This window comes from Protopterus annectens, chromosome 13.part0 (genome assembly GCF_019279795.1).
Source record: "Protopterus annectens isolate FY-2018-M chromosome 13.part0, PAN1.0, whole genome shotgun sequence".
Lineage (NCBI taxonomy): Eukaryota > Metazoa > Chordata > Ceratodontiformes > Protopteridae > Protopterus > Protopterus annectens.
In genome coordinates, this window is record NC_056747.1 from 1002313962 (window position 1) to 1002332037 (window position 18076).

Consider the following 18076-nt stretch of genomic DNA (forward strand, 5'->3'; position numbering starts at 1 on the left):
GAAAGCACAGCTGCAGGTTGTCAAAACTTTTTCCAGATGATATTGGCATGTTATTCGGTCTTGATAAATGTGCAAAAGCAACCTTTAAGATAAAGGAAAACTGCAGCACCAGGAAAATATCAGTTTGGGACAAGAATGTGTTATAAAAGAGCTTGAGCAAGAGGGAGTGTATAAATACTTGGGAATTGATGAAGGATCAGCAATAAAACATGAACAAATGCGAATAAAACTCAGTAAGGAGTACTTTAGAAGACTTAAATTTATCCTGAAAACAGCATTGACATCTAGGAACAAGATCCAAGCCATAAATCAATTTGCTCTTCCTATCCTAACTTATAGTTCATAGGTTCATAGGTCCATACTAGGCTATCTGCCCTAGGGCATTTATAAGCCTAGCCAGAGTGTGTTTGGCTTTCGCCAACCATTTTAAATTAATTTTGCTATGCCTTTATTTGAGATTAGTATACTGTGCCTCTGTCTAACAGTGACACAGAAGTAATAGCCGGGGTAAACCTACGATCTCCCATCCACTCATCAAGATTCCTCTTGAAGAGAGTCAATGTGGGATTCTGCCTAACCTGGACTGGGATTTTATTCCAGAGTGAAGGGAGCCTCTGGGTTATGAATCTGTCCCTCCAGCATGTCCTATTTATTTCAGTGTTGAGGTTCAAGTCTCTCGAGCACGTAGCTCGATGGGATTTGGATTTTCTGAGGTGCAGCATGTCCATTAATTCCAGGTTGGACATGGCTTTATACGTCAGGCACAGATCGCATCTGAGCAGGCGGTATGCCACTGAGTAGAACTGGAGTTTCTTTAACCGAGCAGCATATGGCATCTGTTTGTGCCCTTTGATCCTCTTGGTGAGGTACTTTTGGGGTATTTCCAGTTGCTGCAGGTGTCTGGTAAGGTACATCCCAAAAGGGGCATTGTACTCAATTATGGGCCTGATGAGGGATGCGTAAAGAGGCACGATGACCTCCTCTGATCTAGATGTGAATCCCTTCATGATTAGGTGGGCTATATAAAATGTTTTTCTAACCACTTTGGCCACGTGGTTGTCAAATGAGAGATTGCTATCAACTTGGGTCCCCAGGTCCCTAATGACTTCTTCTGTACTTAATGGATTACCACCTATGTGGTAATTTGTGGGCACTTTGTTTCTGCCAAAGGAGATGACTATACACTTTTTGGCGTTTAGCTTGTGGCCATGGCTCTGGCACCAGTTGTCTGTTTCTATGAGACCCTTTTGGAGGATGCTTGTGTCGGCTGGAGAGTTGATTATGGCACCCAGTTTGCAGTCATCTGTGAACTTGGTCAGCCACAGTCCTTCCGTGTTGGCCTGTACCGCCGAGAAATATATACCGAACAAGAGAGGTCCCAGGACTGAGCCTTGTGGGATGCCACTTGTAACTGGTTTGGAGAGTGACATGGCTCCAGCAATTCTAACCATGTGGGTTCTGTCCTTGAGCCAGTTTGCAACCCATCTAGTGACATAGGGGTTTATATTTAAGCTGGTGAGCTTATCTATAATGCCCGAGTGGGGTATTGTATCGAAGGCTTTTGCAAGGTCCAGGTAGACTGTGTGGACCACCTTCCCCTCGTCAATGGCCTTGGTGACTGTTTCAAAGAAATCGACCAGGTTTAAGAGGCAGGATCTGCCCTTAACAAAGCCAAACTGGGTAGGATCCAGTGTCTTTAGGTCTCCAATATCTTTATTTATGAGGTCCATGATGATCCTTTCCATAGCTTTGCAGACCAAGCTAGTCAGGCTTATAGGGCGATAGTTTCCAGGATCCGTTGAGGCACCACCTTTATGGAGAGGGACCACTGTTGCTGTACGCCACTCTTTGGGTACATATCCTGTAGTTTTATGTTTGGGTTCAGCTCTTCTTGGAGTTCATGTAGGACGCAGCCCAGGACACCATCTGGTCCCATTGATGCTGTGTTTTTTGATTTGGAGAGGGCGGCTCTTACCTGAGCATCTGAGATGTCAGGGGGGCAGCACTCTGTTGGGATAGATATTTGCCCTTTTGGTGGGGAGGGGGGGAGAAGTTTGCACTGAACCTGTCAGCTAGGATGTTGGCAATGTCTGTGGGCTTGGTGTATTTTTTGTCATTTTGGACTAATTCTGAGCATATCTGGGAATTCCCACCCAGGTTCCTAACATAACTAAAGAAAGCCTTGTGATTATCCTTAATGTCCTGTGCAATTTTTCTCTCAAAGCTGGCCTTAGATGATTTTATGAGTGCCCATAGTTTTTTGCTAATACTGATCAGAGATGCCTTCCCTTTTTGGGATTTTGCTCTATCATGTAGTAGCTTCCTCCTTCTATTGTATAGTTTGTTTATGGCTGGGGTCCACCAGACAGGATGTCTGCCTTTGGAGGATTGGGTCTTGGTTTTATTTGGGATTGCATGATCCATGCATTCCTGAAGGTATTCATAGAATGTGTTTATAAAGGATTCTGCGGTCTGGGCCGTATTTTCCACAGGCCCGGGGGCTTTGAAGGATTCCACCTCGGTTTTGAGGCGTGTGAAATTTGCTTTAGAGAAGTTTTTCACTGTGGTTTTCTGGGCAGGGGTTGGGGTCGGGATGTGAATGTCCAGTGAGATTAGTTTATGGTCTGATCTTACCAGTGAGGGATACACTTCTGGTCTGGAGCATAGTGTCCCCATGTTGGTGATGATCAGGTCCAGTATGTTTTCCCCTCTTGTGGGAGTGGTAACAAGTTGTTCCATAGCATTTGATTTTATAAATTCTAGGAACCTTTGGGCTAGGGTGTTGGAGCTAGAGTAATGCTCCCAGTCTATGTTTGGGTAGTTGAAGTCACCCAATATAATGGTGGAGTTTTGGAGTGATTGATTGGCCCCAAAAAGTGTTGGATAGATTGGATATTAAAACAAGAAGGATGCTTCATGCTCACCAAATGATTTATAAAAATCAGTGTATACCAAGATTATATATTCCCCATTCTGAAGGAGGTATGGGCCTCCTTGAAATTAATTACATGTATAGATCTTCAGTCATGGGACTTCACACATATTTACTGACCTCACAAGATCCAAATGTAGTGAAAGTTTTGAAACATGAGGAGAATAAATCTAAGATGACATCTCTGCTTAATTTAGCAGAAGCACATCAACATCAAGCAGGAATGGAAATCAAACCAGAAGTGGATAAAAATCAGGCAGCAACTGAATGTGCTAAAAAACAAAAGAAAGAATATAATATGAAGAACCAGATGAGAAGGCAAGAAATGTGAAAACTTCTGGAAGAGCCTCATGTTGACCAAGAACGAATGCAGGAACGGTTAAGGAGAGGTGAATTCACATCAAGAAATGAAAGGTTAACATTGGCAGCCCAGGAGAGTGGGTTACATACATGCTGGTTTACAAATTCCGTTGAACATGTGGGAGAAACAGATATATGTAGATTTTCCAAAACTGAATTGGAAACAGTCACACACCTTGTTGCTGGTTGCGACGCACTAATGGCAGAGGGACTGTATACTGAAAGACATAATAATGTGGCAAGACTGTTACACTGGAGATTGTGCAAACATTATAGTATTAAAGCAGCTGAAGAACACTGGAAACATGAGCCACAAAGAATCATAGAAAATGATGAAGTTTATATCACATAGGTTCATAGGTAGGTACTAGGCTATCGGCCCAAGGGCCTATGTAAGCCTAGCCAAGAAGGTTCCCTGGCTTACACCACCCAAGAAAGTTATTTTCCTGTGCCACTGTCGAGCAGAGACACAGAAGTGATCCTCGGGGTGTATTTCCGATTTCCCATCCACTCATCAAGATTTTTCTTGAAGAGTGCTAATGAAGAACTTTGCTTGACATAGATGGGTAACCTGTTCCAGAGTATGGGAAGTCTCTGGGATAGTAATCTATCCCTCCAGCATGTCCTGTTTATTGTGGTGTCAAGGTTTAGGTCCCTAGAGCGTGTAGCTCGGAAGGATTGGGATTTCTTTAGGTGTAGCATGTCCAACAGCTCTGTGTTTGACACAGCTTTATATGTTAGGCAGAGATCACCTCGGAATAGGCGATATGCTACGGAGTAAAGCTGGAGTTTTTTGAGGCGGTCAGTGTAGGGCATTTGTTTGAGTCCAGTAATCCTCTTTGTGAGGTACTTCTGTGGCCTTTCCAGCTGCTGCAGATGTCTTGTGAGGTACATTCCAAAAGGGGCATTGTACTCTATAATGGGTCTAATGAGTGTAGAGTAGAGGGGAATGATGACCTCTTTTTTCCTGGATGAGAACCCTTTTATGGTGAGGTGTACCATGTAGAAGGACTTCCTGACTACTGTGGCGATGTGACTATCAAAGGAGAGACTACTGTCCACCTGGGTCCCAAGGTCTCTTATCAAGCATTCAGTGTTAAGTAGATTGTTGCCTATGTGGTAGTTCATGGGTACAGAGTTTTTACCAAAGGGGATGACACTGCACTTTTTGGCATTGAGCTTGAGGCCATGGCTCTGACACCAGGCATCTGTCTCAGAGAGGCCCTTCTGTAGGATGTTCACATCATTTGGGGACTTGACTATGGCTCCTAGTTTGCAGTCATCTGTGAACTTCATTAGCCAGAGGCCTTCTGTGTTAGCCTGTACTTCAGAGAAGTAGATACCAAGCAGGGGAGGTCCCAGGACGGAACCCTGTGGTACTCCACTTGTCACTGGTTTGAGGTCAGATTTGGAGTCTGCAACTTTTACAGTGTGGGTTCTGTCAGTGAGCCAGTTGGCAACCCATCTTGTGACATAGGGATTTATGCCTAGTTTATTGAGTTTAGCTATAATTCCAGAATGGGGGATGGTGTCGAAAGCCTTGGTGAGGTCAAGATAGGCTGTGTGAACCACCTTACCCTCGTTCAGTCCTGGGACCCCTCCTGTTTGTTATCTACTTCTCTGAAATTCAGGCTAACACAGAAAGCCTCTGGATAATGAAGTTTGCAGATGACTGCAAACTAGGAGCCATAGTCAAGTCCCCAAATGATGTGGACAGCTTACAGAAGGGCCTCACTGAGACAGATGCCTGGTGTCAGATGCATGACCTCAAGCTCAATGCCAAAAAGTGCATTGTCATCCCCTTTGGTAAAAACTCTGTACCCATGAACTACCACATAAACGGCAGTCTACTTAATGCCAAATGTGTGATAAGAGACCTTGGTAGCCATGTGGACAGTAGTCTCTCCTTTGGTAATCACATCACCACAAAAGTCAGAAAATCCTTGTATGTGGCACACCACATCATGAAAGGGTTCTCATCCAGGAAAAACCTCACAAAGAGGATTACTGGCCTCAAACAGATGCCCTACACTGACCATCTCAAAAAACTCCAGCTTTACTTCGTAGCATATCGCCTACTCCAATGTGATCTCTGCCTACATATAAAGCTATGTTAAACCCAGAGCTGTCGGACATGCTACACCTAAAGAAATCCCAATCCCTCTGAGCTACACACTCTAGGGACCTAATCCTTGTCCCCACAATAAACAGGACATGCTGGAAGGATAGATTCCTGTCCCAAAGACTTCCTATACTCTGAAACAAGTGCCCATCTATGTCAAGCAAAGTTCTTCATTAGCACTCTTCAAGAAAAATCTTGATGAGTGGATGGGAAATAGGAAATACACCCTGGGGATCACTTCTGTGGTTCTGACAACAGGAGCACAGGAACTTTACTTTCTTGGGTGGCGAAAGCCAGAGAACCTTGTTGGCTAGGCTTACTTAGGCCCTTGGGCCGATAGCCTAGTACCTACCTGTGAACCTATGTCAGATCATTATTCAGTAGGGGATATATGCTGTGACACAGCTCACACACTGGGAACACGACAGTGAGGACTCAGAGTCCATCTATGCCTGCAGGAGTGCTTGTTGTGAGTACTGCAATTAGCAATCTACTCTTGCTTTGGAAAGCACTTTCAACAGTAGTAATGGCATGATACACCACATGGCAGTATGACGGCACATAACCTAGGATACTACCCTTGTATGTAACACATTCACATGGATAAGAGTGTTGTACAAGCCATATGTACTCAGGTGACTCACACCCCTTGCTACTGTAATGACAGCACATAGATGCATGTTATGTACATGGCATTATATACACTTATTAAAGATGTCATTACCCTGCTATGTTATCAGACTGGAATGTGAGCACTGGTTACCAGGGCTGAGCCATGCTTAGCAGGTGTCTGCATTGATGCAATATTGTAGTGAAGCACATTTGCGCACTGGTAAGCGATGCCTACACAGTGTAAGTGCCCATATGTTTAACCGTATGTGAGCACTGCTTAGCTTTGTGCAAACATGTGCAAATGTGCTTAAAGATGCTCAAAACTGCCTTAACCACTCTGTATCCAACAGCCCTTGTTCTGCCCAGCAACAAAATAAACAGCCATTGAACCCAGGAGCCTGTGCAGTTAACCACTATGCCATGACACCTGTGAAAGTAGCTGTTGTTTGCCCAATATATCTTTCAGTCCATATATTGAATAGTATTGAATTGCTGTGACTTCTACAATTGTGTAGTACTTGTTAGTGATATTACTGTTGCATCACATATGTTGTTATATCTAAATATACACATATCAGATACATATGGTGTGATACATCTGGGAAGGTATACACAACAATAATGTTTACACATGACAAGGATATGGATATATACATATATATATATATATATATATATATATATATATATATATATATATATATATACATATATATATATATATAGTGCATTATGTATATGTCTATATATATGTAGATATCTATAACTATATGTGCATATATATCTATACAGATATATCTATGTATGACGATATATATGTAGATACCTATAACTATATGTGCATATATATCTATATATCTTTATATGTGTAGACATATATAGATGTGTATAATGTGCTTGTATATATATATATATATATATATATATATATATATATATATATATATATATATATATATATATATCCATATATGTATGTTAATATGTATATGTCTGTATATCTATATAGATATAGGGATATATATATATACATATATATATATATATATATATATATATATATATATATATACATATATGTTTACCATATCTCCAGAACATGGAGTGGAGTCCTACCTCAGTACTAATATCAACCTCTTAGTGCAAGCGGATGTCATGTATGTATAGCAGGTATATATGTAGGTTGTTGCTACTGTAACAGGAGTTGTCTTAAAAGACATGCTGTGTGGGAGGTCACATCTGCTATTGACATTTACGCCATCGGTTACTGACAGACATCCTAAGGACATCATAGTACAGTACCACTGATAGCACAGTAATGATCCTGTGGACTACAGAAGAAATATGACCAATATATGTGGACAGTCTGGCACTCTCAGGTCAGTCCAGAGGTATACATAGATACCCTTCATGCGAGACATGTGGACCAAGCCTGACAATGTGGATGTGAACAGCCATATACATGGGTATATCACGTAAATACTGGGCTGCATATGCCCACACAGTTTATGCATTCACATACTCCTATCTGTCTTGACACATAATAACTGGTGGAGCAGAGGTCACATGGCCACATACTACCCAGCAATTAGTGACATACATCTGTACAAAATCCCACTGGTTGGTCAGACATACACAACAGTTTTGGTGGCCTGGCAGCACTACGTCTTGCAAATATCTGGACATAACATCACACTGGGTAATTACACTAAGCTGCTAGGCATGTAACAAAACACTGTGCAAACTACAGGCAGGCTGCCATGACACTAGCCTACATTTCGTATGGGGGAATACACATGTATCTACAAATATAGCAGGTTCTACAGGCATGTCACAGCACAGAGTAACAGACACTTGTGTGAAAGTGCATACCCACAACCAGTGTGGACACAGCCACAGCCAAATGTGGTATGCAAGCTTAATATGACACTGTATGGACTGTCTGATCAACACCATCCACATATGTGCCACTCACACACTAACCGTACATATACAGGGTCACGACACAGTGTGGTCCAATGCCTGTCTGTGGTATGTAACACTTGTGTGTTTGTCCCTGCAAACATGTGAGCTGATATAGTACCATACACTATAGCAGCATGTAACATCAGATAGAACAGAACTAAAAATAATGACATCTACCACAGTCTGTACACAGGCCAAGGTACATATTCAAAATACACATACTGTCGACAATTACCATAAGTACACAGACCCCACTATTGTACATACAACCACAGAATGCCCAGGTCATGTCCTCAGAAATAACCCCTACTATACATAACATGTCTAGCAGTCTGATATCTGACTGGCTTATCAGGTATGATTTCAATAAATAATGGTGTACAGAACATATGCACCTCTTACTGCATGACATATGTACAAAGGTTGACAGACTTGTGGCTGGAGGCACAAACACTGGGCCAATATTAGCATGTTACTGTGATACCCTCATACATTTACTGTTGTAACAGGGTTTGTTGTGACATATGTCCTATGAGGGATATGAAGTCAGTAACTGTCATGGCTGTCACCATGTACTGACTGCAATCCTCAGACTATGCTTCTGCAGTTCTAAGTTAGGTGATCTGTGAGTAACACAAGAAACATAGGACTCCAAAGACTGCCCACTCTGCAAATAACCCTACATGCGGGAGTTTCCTCAAACACATAACACTGTCATGACAGGTATTAAATCATTTACACCAGCCATTTCCACACAAACCCTGTTAAACCAGCATTACTCCAAATGCAGAAGAGCAACACTTAACATTCTGTAGTCATGTCTGGAACATCCTGCTCTTGTTTGTTATTCTGTCTCAACAGTGTATGTTGTTAGAGGTATATCCCAATACCATCTGTGATGCTGTTTGCCAACCATCGACATGAGGTCCTGCTCACAGTGAATGAAAAAGCCCAACACCCACATGATGTTCCTAAGTATAGGAGTGTGTTTCCATGCAAATGACTATGGGAATGTTACCACAGCTGTTTCACATGCAATCACCTAGTGGGGGATTGCAATTCATGCAGGGGCCATCAGCTGATCATGAGCATTACTTACAAAACACAAGCTGCTGCCTAAGCAAAGCAGGTGTACTTCTCCACATCAACCAGAGAGGGGGTGAGAGAGACAGAGACAAAGTAAGACAGGGAGGGGATGGGAGAGTAAAACCTTAGTATGTTTGTGTCACACACTTACCAGTACAGGATTTCAAACCCCTGTCTGACTATGTATTGCTGTCACATGTCTTTGCAGTTATTGCATGCACCACAGAGCTTACATGTTGGGGAGTTGTCCAAAGGATGGTGAGTGACATCTGCAACAGTGATAAAAGAGGGATAAGGTAGGCGTAGTACACGTGCCTGTCCACGTGAAAAGGTGTCAATGTTGACACAGCCACACTCCCTCAGAGACTCACACACATTAACACAGTTGGCAGGATCAGGATTAATCTTTCTAACTAGCTAGTTTGCCACAGTGCAGTAATACGCAGGTATCACATGCACCACAGGGGTTATCAGGATGATATATGGGCAAAGGGTATGTGAAGGTGTCTGACATCAGAAGGCATGCTTCAGTAGGTCACTGGGAGGTATAGTGAGTGTGAATGGCGTCAAAATCATTATACTCCACACATACACACAGACACAGGTTGCCAGTACTGACATGCATGGGTGCATTGCTTCACAGGTGTGTAGTGGTTGACTGTGCCAGAAGGCTGTACAAGGCTAGGTAAAGGGTATATCTTGGCATCAGCCCACATGAAAATGGTCTGCAGTGTGGCTCATGGGTGTAGTGTCTGGAGTGGGCCACACAGGTGGGTATTGTATTATCCATCCAGTCATCTGAGTTACTATCGTGGGTGGCCAGTGTTGTGCAATGCTTGCCATGTACGTGTTCCGTAGTCCATGACATGGATGGTGTGTGGGATGTGTACACATCCCACATGCATGTTCTGTGACATGTGGAAGTGCACCTGGGGCGTCTGGGGCATGTTGTGTACACAGATTGTTATCATCAGATGTGCCATTCCTGGCCTCATGTGGTGGAAACTGCCAATAGAAACCAGGTTGACCCTGCACCTACATTGACAGCATGATACAGGTATTCCCTGGTATCAGTGGAATCTGTCTATACAAGCCATGTGTTTAAGGCATGGTATGTCCTTTGTGGGTTGCATTTGATGGCACTACAGTTGCTGCAGGCATCCAGTGGGGAACATAGTGAAGGAGCACTGTTTGCAATTATGTATCTATTGTAGTGATGGGACAGGGTGCCATGCCCTCTGTAGTCTGCTGCAATCACACCATGGTTACTATCTGTGAGCAATATGCAGGGAACTACCAACAAAGTGGTTGTTGCCTAGCCGAGTGTGTTTGTGTATGAGACATGGGTTGAGAGTGTTCTCTGGGTAATACAAGGGTTCTCTAAATTGTCCACTAGGCCTTGATATCACATGTAGGGGTATGGATTGCCAACCACAGCCTCTCTGCTGTTTGACATCTGTTATCCTTATAAGGTGGACATTGTGACATATGATAGGCCCACCATATAAGAAACTTGCAAAACCCACTCCACAATGTGTCCAGTTGTTACACACTCACAGTCACCTCCACACAGGATACAAATGACAACCACACACACACATCAAGTCTCACAGTTGCCATGTTTGGATTGGAAAGTCTATCTAACTAGTACATCACACTAGAGCATTACGCAGTTATAGCAGGCACCATGGAGATTACTGGGCTACTCCTTCCCCAAAGGTGTATTCAATGTGAATGACATCAGCAGGTTTGCCAAAATAGAGTAATGGAGGTTGTAGTGACTGTGAATGACCTCAAAAGCATTTCACCCTACACAGACAAATATCCACACTTGCCATGTTTGGGAATAGAATCTCTCCCTATCTAGTTTATTAGACTAAAGCATTATGCAGTTATAGGACACACCACAGAGATTACTGGGCTACTTTTTCCCCAAAGGTGCATTTCAAAGCGAATGACATCAGCAGGCTTGCCAAAGATAGGTACTGGAGGTTGTAGTGACTGTGAATGGCACAAAAGCATTGCTCTCTCCAAAGACAAACATCCATCAACACTTGCCATGTCTGGGAACAGAACTCCTACATAATTAGCTTATCACACTACAGCATTATGCAGTTATAGGACATGCCATGGAAATTACTGGGCTGTTCCTTCCCCAAAGGTGTATTTCAAAGTGAATTACATCAGCAACATTGCCAAGGTTGGGCAATGGAAAGTGTAGTTCATAGGTTCATAGGGTCATACGTTGATACTAGGCTATCAGCTCTAGGGCCTATACATGCCTAGACATGACAATTCTCTGGCTATGACTTCCCAGAATATATACTTCCCTGCACCCTTGTCTAGCAGGGCAGCTGACATGATCCCCGGGGAAATGTCCTATCTCCCATCCAATCGTCCAGGTTCTTTTGAAGAGGGTCAAAGAGGCACTCTGCTTGACATGTATGGGCAGTCTATTCCAGAGTCTGGAGAGTCTCTGGGTCAGGAACACATCCCACCTGCATGTATTGTTCATTGTGATGACAGGATTTCGATCCCTGGAGCATGTGGCTGTGAGGTTTTGGAATTCTCTAAGTGTAGCATGTCCAACAGCTGTGGGTTTGACATGGCATGGTATGTTAAGCAGAAATTGCCTCTGAGAACACAATCCGTGACAGAGTACAGCTTGATAATTTTCAGACGGTCAGCACAGGGCATCTGGTTTAGGCCTGTGGTCATTTCATGAGGTATGTCTGCAGCCTCTCTACTTGTTGCAGCTGTCTTGTGAGGTACATATATAACAGGCCATTGTAGTCTGTACTGGGTTTACTGAGAGATGCCTACAGTGGGACAATGGGCTCCTTTTCCTGGATGTAAAGCCCTTAGGGGGAGGTGTGCCACATAGGTGGGTTTCCTGACTGTTGGGGCGATGTGGTTATCAAAGGTAAGACCACTGTCCACCTGTGTCCCTAAGTCGGTTATCACACTTTAGGTGTTTAGTGTACTGCTACCTATGTGGTACTTCACAGGTACATGTCCCTTCCCAATGGGGATAACTATATATTTCTTGGCATTGATCTTGAGGCCATGGCACAGGCACCAAGCATGTCTTTGTGTAAGGCCCTTCTGTAGAATATCCACATCATGTGGGGATTCAATATTGACTCCCAGTGTGCAGTCATCTGCAACCTTTTATTTGCCGGTGTCCCTTACTGTTGGACTTTACTTCAAAGCAGTAGATGCCAAAGAAGGGCAGTGCCAGGACTAAACCCTAAGGTACTCCAACTGTCACTTGTCTGGGGCTTGGGTTGGTGTCACCTACATTTACAGTGTGGGTTGTGTCAGTACAGCAGTTGGCAGCCCATTGGGTGACATTGGGAGTAATGGCCAGCTTGATACATTTATCTATGATTCCAAACTGGGGGATGGTATTGAAGGGCTTGGCAAGGTCCAGATAGGCTGTGTGAACCACCTTACCCTTGTCCACAGCTCTGGAGACAGATTCATAGTTGTCATTCAGGTTGAGGTGACATGATTAGCCCTTCACAAAGCAAACCTGGTTAGGGTCCAGTGTTTGCAGGTTGCCAATGCCTTTGTTTTAATTTCCATGATAATACATTCAATGGCCTTGCAGATCAGGCACGTCATACTGCTGGTGCTGTAGTTCCCAGAATCCATGGTGGATCCCCCCTTATGGATTGGGATAACTGTAGCTGTGTGCCACACAGTGGGCATGAAGCCTGAGGTGTGGCTATGATTAGACATGGCACGTAGGTGAGGTGCAAGTGCAGTTTGTAGGTCATGTAGTACACAACCCGGGATGTTGACTGGTCCCATGGCTGCTGTTGTCATAGCTCTGTAGAATGTGTTTTTTACCTATGTGGCCATTATTACCAGAATATGGCAATTTATCCATGTTGAGATGGGCCCTATGGGGGTTGGGAGGGGGATGCAGTTGGCACTGAATCAATCTGCCAGGATATTGGCAATATCCCTGGGAGGAGTAGATTTAGTACCCTCCTGTTGTAGCTCACAGCAGTTCTGAGCATTGCCATTTAGATTCCTCACATAGCTATGGAACGACTTGCAGCTGTATTTGGCATCTTTGGCTATATTATGTTTGTAACTAGCTTTGGTGGATGTTATGAGGGGTCTCTGCCTCTTACTGTAGCTTGTAAGGGAGTATTTTGCATCCTGGAAAATCCCCCATTTCTGCAAGTTTTCCTTTTGTTGTACAGTATGTTTATGGCAGGGGGCCACCACATTGGCATCCTTTTCTTGGTGGGGAGCGTCTTGGTTCAATATTGGATTGCACAATTCATACACATGTGGATGTGCTCATACAGTGCCTTCAGGCATGATTCAGCAGTTGTCCTTTCAGTTCCCATCTACATGGGTGTCATGATGTTAGTCACATCTGACATGTAGCATGACATTGGCTTTGGAGATGTGTGTTATGGAGGTTTCCTTACTGGGGAGTGGGGGAGGAATGTTGATGTTAAGGGTGAATGGCTTATGGGCATACCTGACCACCAATGGAGTGACCATAGGTGTGTAGCATTGATTTTCTAAGTTGGTAATGACCAGGTCTAGGATATTTGAGCCCCTGGTGGGACTATGGGTTACTTGATCCAGGGCATTGGGAATTATGACTTCCAAGAACCGTTGGGCACACGTGTTGATATGCAAGTAGTTTTCCCAGTTAATGGCAGGGTAGTGTAACTCACCCGGTATTATGGTGTTTGCTTGTATCATAATATTTCACAGTATGTTTCAGAGGATGTAGTGGGTGTCATGGGGCATGGTGGGGGATCTGCAGCAAGCTATACAATTTGGAATGCAGTCTAACCTACTGTTAGTTGCACCGGGGGCATTTCAGACACATTCTGTTAGGCAAGTAGCATGGTGGTGTGAATATCCTTGGTGAATATGGACACTCCTCCACTTTTATTGTTTTGGTCCTGGTTTGGTGGCCAACAGGTGTGGTGAGAGCTGTACCTGGTATTGCAGGGGTGCTCTCTGGAGGCTTGGATCAGGTCTCCTTTACTTAACAGTTATCAATGTTCTCCATTTGTAGGTGTGTGTAGTGACTGTAAATGGCCATAAAAACATTGATCCCCACACACACACACACACACACACACACACACACACACACACACACACACACACGTTTCACAGTTGTCATGTATGGGAATAGAACTCCTACCTATCTAATTTTTCACACTACAGCATTACACAGTTATAGGATGTGCCACAGAGATTACTGGGCTTTGCTTTTCCCAAAGGTGTATTTCAAAGTGAATGACATCAGCAGGCTTGCCAAAGATGGGCATTGGAGGTTGTATTGACTGTGAATGGCCTCAAAAGCATTGTTACCTACACAGACAAACAAACATCCACACTTTCCATCTCTGGGAATAGAACTCCTCCCTAACTAGTTTATCACACTACAGCATTATGCAGTTATAGGACACATGACAGAGATTACTGGGCTACTACTTCCCCAAAGGTTTATTTCAAAGTGAAGACATCAGCAGGCTTGCCATAGTAGGGCAATGGGGAGTGCAGTGTGTGTGCATGGGCCATAACCCATTCATCTAGAGGCAGACACAGCACACTCAGACACACACAGGTTTATATTCCACAGGTATGTGTATACAACTGTTAGATGAATACTGACTTGTACAGTCATGTTGCACAGTTAGCACTAGGACAAGGGGGGAGGGTTAGTTCTTATGGACAATGATGAATATATTACTAGAATGAACACCGTTTTAAGTAGTAGTAGCACATACAAAAAGGTTAGCAAGAATGAATTACATTCAGCTTACCGTAAAATTAACATGTATTTAAATGACATGTTTATGGAGGCACATATAGATATGAACACTTTAAATTACTTAGCAATGTTATTTCCCAAAATTCCTAGAATTTTTGGAGTGCCAAAAATTCATAAGAACACACTTGACCCCACCCCCATGCGAGCACTTGTGAATGCACGCCAGTCCATTACATGTGCTAGTACAAAACTTGTTGATTCCATACTTAAAAAAAATATGTCCTTCAGGAACAACAAATTAGCCAAGATTCCTGGTCTTTTTTAGCAGAGATTAATAAACTCAAGTTTATTAAGGAAAATAACTTCCTTACAGTAGATGTGTGCCTTCTGTGGAAGGTTGGGCGCTGGGCTGGTAACTCGACACCATAAAAACTTCACTGCCAATCATGAGCAGACAGGTGATCTGCTGTGGTGACCCCTAACCTGGAAAAAACTGAAAGAAGAAGAAGAAGATAGTAGATGTATGTGACCTTTATAGTTCAATTCCACATGACGAAGATGTGGAATTTGTACTAGCTAGAATGTGAAGACTTGAAGCTCCAGATAATATACTTAGAATAGCAGAAGAACTATTGAATATAATATTAACCAACTTTATTCTATTCAATGACATGATTTACTTACAACAAGTAGGGGTAGCGATGGGCTCACCATGTGGCGCAAGCTTCGCCAACATGGCAATAGCCCATTGGGAACATACTTATGTATTTAGTAACCCCAGCATTATGAATTTTGTGGAACACTATACACATTTTTTAGATTATATTTTTATAGTATTAAAAGGTAATGAAACTACAGCTACCTTGATTCTACAAGAAATGAATAACAGCACAAATTTCCTAAGGTTTACATCAAATTTTAGTAACAACACAATAGTCTGCTTGGATGTACAACTGAAGAAAGATCGTGAACTTGGCTGTATGTAGCATCTATACATCAGAAAGTAACTTATTGCAACTCATTTTTACACTATACAAATGCCCATCCATTTAGTATGAAAAGGTCGGTAGTGAAAGGGCAGTTCGTCAGAGCAGCCCGAATGGTCACTATTGACAATGATTTTTATGTGGAATGTGAACATCTAACTCAAATGTTTTCACAGAGAGGATACCCTGATTCCCTTACTAAGGAGTTAGTGTCAGAAGTCACTTACAAGCGTCAAACAGGTTTTTACAAACCTATATTAAGTGCATTTAGGTCTAACATTACTACCCCAGTAGAAGTACCAATTACACAAGAAAACCTACTGGTACCAACTTTGAGTAAAGTAACACATACTGTTGAGTCTTGTCACACATACAAAATGAGTTTTGTTGTGACATTCAGTACTGATACTTTAGAATTAGAGAAAATTATTAATAACAATTGGAACATCCTTATAAATGACAATGACATAGTTAATAAGGTTGGACACAAGCCAACAATTATTTACAGGAGGGGTAAAATTTTGAAGAACCTAATGGAAACTTCCATCATTAATGTCACAAGAAATCCAGGTATGTACAAATGTGAATGTTGGAATTGCTATGGGTTCATAACAATAGGACATACATTTATTATTAGAAACAAAAAGTATTCAGTTAAAGGAAGATATAATTTTAACACTAAAATGGTTGTATATCTAGCCCAGTGCGAATCCTGTCCCACTTTCTATATTGGAAAAACAGAAAGTTAAAAGAGAGAATATACAAACATCTGTATTGTATTAGGAAAAGGAAAACAGAAAATGCTCTGGCTAGACATATAGAAAACCTACCTAGCCATAAGTTTAAATTTAGAATTATCGACCAAATTACGCAAGACATACATGGGGGGGCCTGTTTCATTATTATTAGAACAACTGGAATTATTGTGGCAACTTCAAGTTAATGCCCACCAATATCCAGGGCTTAATGAAACATGCACTATTCTTCCATATTTATTAAATGTTTGCTAGGTTATGTATAAGAACTGTGTTTATATATAAGCTCTGTAGTTTACTTAAGAAAAAATGTATTATGTCTATCTATTTTATTTAATGTGATTAAGTTGAATTTCAGTTTTGGCTTTTTACATATTCATGATTTGAAAAGTATAAGGGGTGTTTTCACTTTATTTTTATGTGAACATTGATTTTAGTTCAGGTAGGTTAGGGTTAATATTCTAGATTCTACCTTGAGGTGTTTATTCATTTACTTAATTAATTAAAAACTTACAAGGTTCAGTCACATGATATATTTCAAACATTTTTAAACAGTGATTTGAATGTATCTTATTATTTGAAGAAGCCCAGTCACTGTGCTGGACGAAAAGTGCTTAAGGAGATTGTTTATTGCATATTTTGTTGCTTGTGATTTTATTAAATTTCAGTCCTTCATTCCTCAAGTTATCAGTTGCTACGTTTTTTATTTTATTACTAAGTTTAAAAGTTGTGTTAACTAACTGAAAGGATATTTTCTGTGGAGAAATTGCATTTATTTTTCTTTGGTGGGGCTGGCATGGTGTTTGAAAGTGTTTTCATTGATTTTTTTCTGTCAAAAAAGCAGCATTTGCTACTTGACTTCCATGGAAAAGAAGCACCATTTTCGGCTTGACAGTGGAACAGACTGCATGTCAGATGATCAGTCTCTTTTCAAGCCATGAAATGAAAAAGTTTAGCAAAGAGCCATTGCCACCACAGCAGGTTAGCCATTTGCCTCATCTACAAGTAAGTGACTCTGCTGTGGCCATTGCTGAACCTTAGACTACTCATTTTTTTATCCTGGATCCTTCTGGTGTACTGTGGACTGGAGGTTAACTACATCCTCTGTTGATGTTGGGGTTCCCTCAGTTTTCAAAGCAGAACTACTCTTTTTGGTCTTGGGAGAGGGAATAGAGAAGATGTCCCTGTTGTGCCAGAATGCTATGCCCATCCCTGGAAAAGCAGCTGCTGCCATTAGTAAGAGTAACATGGTTGGCCCAATTTTTCCTGTCAAAATGAAACAGAAAACCAAGCATGTAGATATTCATCCACAAATTTATTTTGATATGAGTAGTTTACTGGGTCTGGCTTCATTGTATTCAGGCTATTTAGCCTTCTTGTAAAGTATTTTTTGGTAAAAAGATGGATTTCTCTTTTCCTGAAGAGATTCTAGATTCTGAATCTGAACAGGATGATGCAGAGACAGAGTCAGGAATATTTCCGCAGATATATGATTGA